The 8,911-nt window shown below is 33.4% G+C and overlaps 1 long non-coding RNA gene across 1 annotated transcript; it reads left to right on the top strand.

The window, feature by feature from the left end:
* Window positions 1-5,293: 5,293 nt before the first annotated feature.
* LOC128158224 (uncharacterized) lies at window positions 5,294-8,911 on the top strand. Its single transcript, XR_008239937.1, has 2 exons — window positions 5,294-6,354; window positions 8,615-8,911. It is a non-coding gene; the product is annotated as an uncharacterized LOC128158224 (long non-coding RNA).

The raw sequence follows: 8,911 nt of genomic DNA, 5'->3' as shown, positions 1-8,911 counted from the left end.
ACCGGTTTGAGATAGCTCAGTTGGTAGAGCACCTGACTAGAGATTCAGGGGGCCCAGGTTCAAATCCCTTCATTATTTCTTCCATCCTGTTACAATATTGGTGTTGTGACCAACCCCTGGAACTAACAGGTTAACTCGATCCTGCCAGGGATGATCTTCGAGGGTGAAGATCATTTAAGGGGGAGGAATGTGACGGTCAGACTGATTTGAATACCGGTGCCAGATACATGTAGCTCAGTTGGTAGAGCACTTGACTAGAGATTGAGAGGGCCAGGTTCGAATCCGACTTTGTTCCGTCGTTATTTCTCCCATCTTTTACATGTACATGTATATCAGATATATGACAGATGATTAAGGTCATCACATGTTTTGCAAGATACAATAAGTGTTAAAAACCTTTACTTTACAAAACAATACATTTAAGTGAATATTTATGTTTCTTGTTATTATTTGGTGTGGTTTTCTTGACAGTGTCGCATAAACAATTTACCCGCTCCTAAAACACAAACTTTCTTTTTGTGGATTCAGCTTACCGCTTATTGGCTGCTGTTGCAGCAGACAAATAAGATATGCACGCACAAAACACAATTAACTTATCAGAGAATGAGTTGAGTTTATTTCAACTATTGGAATTTGGGTATTTTTTTAAAAGATTTATACGTGTGACAAAACATATATGTGGTACATACAGCTGTAGCTTTATGAAGAAAATTTTGGTTAGACCATATATACCTATCATGCAAGTAAATGATATTTACAAAAAACTTGCAATTTATGGCGCACGAAATATACGCTAGTTTTATAAAGATTGACATACATGTAATGTACCACATTCTGTGAAAAATAATCTATTAAAAATTCTTCATTAAGTTTACTCATACATGTTTTATGCTTATTACACATAGTATTGTTTTTAAAACATGTAATTTATAAGAAAATAAACAAAAACCCCCGCTAAATTTATTTGCAAAAAAAACAACACAGTAGAATTGATAAAAAATGGTATACCAGAAGCTAATACCAGTACATGTACTTTGACGCTGTTCGGTGGGTAATATTCGTTTGTAATTTACGAATTGAAATATTGACTGTTGCACTATAAGTACGGTAATAAACTCTCTCTCTCTCAAACTCTCTCTCTCTCTCTCAATTTGATAAGTGTTTATACCTATGATATTTTTTTAATATTATATTTATGACTTGATATGCAAATTTTTGATCTTGTACTGCCTAGATGTTATGTCATGTATTGGGATATATATCATACTTATTACACTGCATGGTCAGTGTGTTTTTTCCAGAAATACTATGCATATGTTAATGTAAACACAGCTATTACTAGTACATGTATGTAAACACAGCTAATTATTTTTTTTATTTCAGCTCAAAACAGACTCTTGATACCACATGGCTTTTACCGGTACCTGTTGATTCTTGTGGGTCAGCTCCTGAGATTAACCTGTCACCTCTATCCACATGCATATTCCTTGTGTTCTACAGACTATTTACCGGTAATTCAAATTAAAACCGATAATGCATGATCAATAATGGAACTTGAAGAAAGCATCATGCCATGTTGTGGTTTGTGTTTGATAAGAAATTATAAAAACAAAATTAAGGCTGTTTAAAGAAATTCATAATTGCTGTGAAAATTTGTTTTTCAATAAAAGTATGCAATTATGTTTCCTTTATTTTTTATTTCATAAAGATTTTTAGATGTGTTAATAATTTACATAATTGAAAAATCCCCCCCCCCTCTATTTAATTGTCTGCATTAAGATGACATGTAGGATATGTAAATGTACATTTGACTTTGAAATAACATCTGCTATGATAATTACTTTTGAAATGAACAAGAAACAACCTATTTCTACCTTTCTAAGGTATATATGCATAAAAAAAGTAGAAAAACATGTCAAATTTGAACATTTTTCATTGAAATCAACTCTGTCTCCAGCTACCTGGGTGTGTTTGAATTTAATTCTAATTTAAGGCAGATGTCTAACTTGTAGATTGTAACTAACTGTTTTAGCATGGTTAGAAGGAGACTAGAAATCAGAATAGATTAGATATTCACTAAATATGATTGTTAGCTTACTTTTTTCATGAAAACAAAAAATCACAAGCAGGACAGCTGTCTATTTGTTAATTAAAATGGTACAAATCATACAATAAACAAATAAAGATCAAATTTTAGAATCATTGATGATTGTTTTCAAAAATGTGTGAGAAATGACTCAAGGAAATTGCCACACGTTTCATAAAATTAGGTAAAACATATCAAACCATGACTTTTTATGAAAATCAAAAGATTAGGGGGGTGGGGGGTATACATGTAAGGGTATTTCTAAGTGATGTGAAGCTTTTTCCTTGATTATATCATGTAGATGTATGTTGTATTGAATAAGGTTTCTTTTTAAAGGTGGTTGAACAAAAGTTGACCTCTAAAAGGTCAGGTAAAGATGTTTTACTATGGGGAACCCTGTAAATCTGTGTTTACTAAAGGAAATTGGAAATGGTGGGTTCACTTAAATGGCCATATTTTTATTAAACCTCAATGGAATTGGCAATATGTGGTATTCTTTTTCTCAGAATTGCATTAGCTTTCTTATTCTAAGACAAACCGTCTTTTGGTAAAAATATTAGTGTACTAAGTTAAAGGTACACGGCACAGTTTCGGATAGAGTACCGTCAATATTTTTGTAAAATTGAGAGTGAATGTACTTGAAGGTTTATCATTGTTGCGTAGATTCATGAAATGAATTTTAATGATTATCAATAGTTAGAGGGATGTCTCTTGTTGGAATTGGTAAGCAATATTAAGGCCCCTAATTTTAAGTACATGAGAAGCAGAAATAAATTGTAAAACTTGCAGCTATGACAGATATGTTGACTTTACAGTGAAATTGAAGGTTACAAACGGGAGGTTATATAACATGAAATGTAGGTGGATGGGATATTATATCCCTTTTTAGTATTTACTGGGTATGAGGACAATAGCAAGTTTATTGTCCCCCAAGACAGCAACTATTTAATGAGGCAAAGCCAGGGAAATAGTTGCTGTGGAGTGGGACAATAAACTTGCTATTGTCCGAATATTCAGTTAATTGGTATTTCATTATACAGAAGAAAACTTTATTTGTCAGCGATGCAGAATTTCTTGATGATAAACAAATTAGAGTTAAATCAAACTTTGTATTTAATGCGGCGATCTTATTAGGTCAGAGGTGTTCCGAGTTTAAGGTGATATGGGACACTTCCATGTTGTGACGTATTGTTTATCGAAATAAACAATAAAATAAAGTGTAATTATATAAGTACATGTAGTTTCTTTTCAAAAATGGTCACCTTACTCCTTAGCACAGTGGGTTAGAGGGTTTACTAGGAACCTGTAAGTCATGAGTTCGAATCCCGCTGGGGTTTTTACAATTTTTACCTTTTCAAATATTTTTAAAAGCTATTTTTTGGTTAAATATTGTAAAATTTGAAAATTCTAAACCGGTGAAAATTTTTCAATTATATAGTACTTTAATCCACATTAATATCGACAGATGTCCCATACCACCTTAAAAAGGAGGGAAATCAAATTCTGCTGATGAATAGTTTTGATGACTATTCACCATGGGCAGATAGCATGGATACTATTTTAAATAAGATAAAAAGGCATGTTTATGCGGGCGCCTTCTAGTGATCAATTTGTCTGTCTGTCCATCCGAGATGGCTTGACAGGAGCATAGCTTCTCTCCCCTTGGCCCAATCTGGCTCATACCTCATCCACAGGGTTCCTTTGGTTGAAGGATGTGCAGTGACCTTGAACCATGTTTTTAGGTATAAGGTTAAGGTCATAGCAGAATTATATATATAAAATCCTTGTCTGGGGCATATCTTTTTTCCCTTTGGTCCAATCTGGCTAATACTCACAGAGTGTCTCTATGGTTAAACGATGTGCAGTGACCTTGCATGAAATTTCTAGGTAACGGGTGAAGATCATATCGGATCATGTAAAAATCCTTTTTTGAGAGCATATATAATTTCTACTAACCCCTATTTGGCTCAGACTTCACATAAGCAGAGCTTTTGAGTAAAGGGTGAAAGGGTGTGTAGTGACCTGGAACCTATTTTCAGTGAAAAGAAACTGAAGGTCATAGCAGAATTATATTTTTAAAAATCCTTGTCCGGAGTATATCTTCTCTCCCTTTGCTCCATTCAGCCTCATACTTCACCCACATGATGCCTTTGATCAAAATATATGCAATGACCTCGAATGATATTTGTAGATGAAGAGTCAAGGTCATATCAGATCACACAAAAATCCATATTTTAAGAGCATAGATATACTCTCCTTTCAGCCCCTATTTGGCTAATATTTTACCTTTACAGAGTTTATTGGTTTTAGACAGTAGATTATTTTCCAAATATGCTTAATCTTGGTCAGATTGAACAAAAATGCATGTATGTTAGGGGGAATGAAATTTAATTAAAAGTTCTATGCCAGCTGGAAAAATTTCAAGTTATAGGTCAAGGTCAAAGCAGATTTCTCTGAAATAACACAAGCGGGGCCCTTTGAAATGTTCACCATTTCAATGTTGTCTGGTTCATAGTAAATTTACATAGAAAATATTCACAGAGGTACAGTAAAGTAAACTTTACATCGATAAGTTTCTGACAATTAATGACGCAACGAGCACACAGTACGAAAGGTCAACCTTTTGAAAAGCAGTGAAGAGGAAAAGTTGCTCAGAATTATGTTTTAAACAAAATTGATTTTTTACGTAAATTTTAATTTTGCATTCTGGGTTAAGAAAAAAGATGTAAGTTCAAGGTAAAGTAAACTTGTACCTAAAATGAAGTCAAATGTGTTAAGTCGTATTTAAACACATTGTTTTATTTTTGTTAAGTCGTTCTTGAAATGGTTCAGGGTTTTTGGTTAAGTCGTACTTAAACACATTGGTTTTTTTGTTAAGTCGTTCTTGAAATGGTTAAGGGTTTTTGGTTAAGTCGTACTTAAAAACATTCGGATCATGTTAAGTTGTACCAAGAATCATTCGATTTTTTTTTTCTTTTTGTACTTAGGTTTCTTTGTTACTAGATTAAGAACTCTGCTTCTTAGACGTACTTCTAGCGTTGCTTTCGAAATTAGCGGAAAACCCACTCGTTGCTTTGCAACGAGCTTTGCTCTAGTTATTATTATTTTTTTTTCCCGCAAATTTTGTGCATGAGATTTCTCGAACATTTTTTGTCTGATTGCTATGAAACTTTCAGGGTATGTAGATGATATTAATATCTCTAGACGTTTTTTTCAAATTTTTAAAATTCACTTCCGGTTCTGAGTTATTGCCCTTTAATTGAAAATTGGGGGGTCTTTTGTCCAGAGTTGATCTCGGGAACTACAGATGATAGATGCATGAAATTTGGCGAAATTGTCGGTAACATTTTATAATTTTGCTGGCATGAAAATTTTGGTAATTTCTTTGTTAGTTTTTGAGCTATTTGTCGCCAAAGTTTAAGATTTTTTCGGGGCTGAAATTTTGTTGCTTTTTGTATTATAACCTTTAAACTAAAAATATTTTGTTAATACATATAGAACAAAAGTTGTTTAGAATAACGAGAGCTTTCATTTAAAATTAAGAAAAAAGGGCTGGCCCCTATAATTAGGGGTCAGCAGCTCATACACGTATTTTTCTGATAGCAAAAATCGTTATCATTTTATGAAAAAAAATTAATTTAGTTATTGTTAATATATTAAATAATGTCATTTGGTATCAAATTAAACAAGTTCTGTCCTATATTTTTTTTCAAATTTCATAAAACAAATATGTGAGAATCGTACATGAACGAGTTAATATGTCTACATAGACACACAAGCGAACAAATGCCACATTAAGGCCCAGGCATTTACTGCATTACGTTGTGTTGCGTCTTAGATAAATTGTTGTGATTCAATTTCATTTTTTTCATCTATATCATTTATGAATTCAATGAACACACATTATTTAAACGTTCTATGTGCAACTATTTGTCGGGGCGCCCCTGTTTGTGACCCCCGCGCGCGCGCGCCGAATGTAAACAGTAACGAACGGCATTGTAGAAAAGAGAGAGCCGTAATGCAGAAGAGAAGTTGTGTATTTTTTCGGTGTACACATGCATTTTCAATTTGCTGTGAAACATATGAACATGCACAGGGAACAATACTACATATTTGTTTAAGGAGGATATTTTTCTCGTGTGAATCGTTTTCGAGGAAATTCTGACAGCCACACTTCTGTCGACGATCAGCCGTTGATAAGCTACGAGTAATAAAGGAGAAAAGATGGACATTAAAGTGTGTGATTTATGTGGATGTTACTGAAGAAGGTGAGGCTTTTACTCCTTTTAAAGTTTCTTGTTAACTGGTTAAAATTTAGTATATAGTATAGATGTACATGTAAGTACGTGCACACTGTTATACAGATGTTTTTGTTATGGTGTGGGTGTTTGTTTACTAACGTGTAATTTTTACATGTTTCATGGGTGTTTAGACTCGCTCGAGGTTCATGGGGGACTGGAAAGGGTAACTGAATTTATCTATTTAAAAAAATAACAGATTGTGAATTTTCAACTCAAAATTCAAAGCAGGGTCTAATTAGAAACATATCATATATTCTTGTGCAGAGGACTCCAAATGTAGTCATGAATACCCTGTAGACATAACTTCAAGTAAATAAAATTGTATACTTCAGACTTCAGAGTTAAAACATGACTTTAATATCTTTATGATGCCGATCATTGTATCATTAAAGAGGTATAGCAGACCAACGGGTACCCGGTACATGTACTTGTACATGTAGGTTACAAGTTAGAACTATGCCTACCATTCTACCAGTTCACACAATTTTTTTTGTTTAGCAGTTATGATGTGTACTTAAATTGTCCTTGTTAATGTTTTAAATGTAATTTTTTATTCTCTTTTTTTAATCTGACTACTGGCAGTACTGGCGTGCGAGCAGTTCTCGCCGAGGACCATTTCTCGCTGGTGCACTGTTACATCATATTTTCGTATATAATTTTATGTGTTGATAAAATGACGTAACAATGCACTGATGAGAAATGGTACTCGGCGAGAACTGATCGCACGCCAATATTGATTAATTACAGACAAAAACTGAAGGTTGCGAGTGTTATTTTTAATTGAACAACATTGTTTAAAATAATTCTTTATATATGTGACGATCAGACCGGTTTGAATACCAGTGCCAGATAGCTCAGTTGGTAGAGCACCTGACTAGAGATTCAGGGGGCCCATGCAGGTTCAAATCCCTTCATTATTTCTCCCATCCTGTTACAATATTGGTGTTGTGACCAACCCCTGGAACTAACAGGTTAACTCGATCCTGCCAGGGATGATCTTCGAGGGTGAAGATCATTTAAGGGGGAGGAATGTGACGGTCAGACTGGTTTGAATACCGGTGCCAGATACATGTAGCTCAGTTGGTAGAGCACTTGACTAGAGATTCAGAGGGCCAGGTTCGAATCCCACTTTGTTCTGTCGTTATTTCTCCCATCTTTTACATATACATGTATATCAGATATATGACAGATGATTAAGGTCATCACATGTTTTGCAAGATGCAATAAGTGTTAAAAACCTTTACTTTACAACAGAATACATTTAAGTGAATATTTATGTTTCTTGTTATTATTTGGTGTGGTTTTCTTGACAGTGTCGCATAAACAATTTACCCGCTCCTAAAACACAAACTTTCTTTTTGTGGATTCAGCTTACCGCTGATTGGCTGCTGTTGCAGCAGACAAATAAGATATGCATGCACAAAACACAATGAACTTATCAGAGAATGAGTTGAGTTTATTTAAACTGTTGGAATTTGGGGTTTTTTTTTTTTAAAATGTATACTTGTGACAAAACATATATGTGGTACATACAGCTGTAGCTTTATGAAGAAAATTTTGGTTAGACCATATATACCTATCATGCAAGTAAATGATATTTACAAAAAACTTGCAATTTATGGCGCACGAAATATACGCTAGTTTTATAAAGATTGACATACATGTAATGTACCACATTCTTTGAAAAATAATCTATTAAAAATTCTTCATTAAGTTTACTCATACATGTTTTATGCTTATTACACATAGTATTGTTTTTAAAACATGTAATTTATAAGAAAATAAACAAAAACCCTCGCTAAATTTATTTGCAAACAAAAAATACACAGTAGAATTGATAAAAAATGGTATACCAGAAGCTAATACCAGTACATGTACTTTGACGCTGTTCGGTGGGTAATATTCGTTTGTAATTTACGAATTGAAATATTGACTGTTGCACTACAAGTATGGTAATAAACTCTCTCTCTCTCAAACTCTCTCTCTTTCTCAATTTGATAAGTGTTTATACCTATGAAATTTTTTTAATATTATATTATGACTTGATATGCAAATTTTTGATCTTGTACTGCCTAAATGTTATGTCATGTATTGGGATATGTCATACTTATTACACTGCATGGTCAGTGTATTTTTTACAGAAATACTATGCATATGTTAATGTAAACACAGCTATTACTAGTACATGTATGTAAACACAGCTAATTATTTTTTTTATTTATTTCAGCTCAAAACAGACTCTTGTTACCACATGGCTTTTACCGGTACCTGTTGATTCTTGTGGGTCAGCTCCTGAGATTAACCTGTCACCTCTATCCACATGCATATTCCTTGTGTTCTACAGACTATTTACTGGTAATTCAAATTAAATCCGATAATGCATGAACAATAATGGAACTTGAAGAAAGCATCATGCCATGTTGTGGTTTGTGTTTGATAAGAAATTATGAAAACAAAATTAAGGCTGTTTAAAGAAATTCATAATTGCTGTGAAAATTTGTTTTTCAATAAAAGTATACAATTA

This window comes from Crassostrea angulata, chromosome 8, assembly GCF_025612915.1.
Source record: "Crassostrea angulata isolate pt1a10 chromosome 8, ASM2561291v2, whole genome shotgun sequence".
Lineage (NCBI taxonomy): Eukaryota > Metazoa > Mollusca > Bivalvia > Ostreida > Ostreidae > Magallana > Magallana angulata.
Note: the sequence above shows the minus strand (reverse complement) of the source record. Positions and strands in the feature narration are given on the sequence as shown.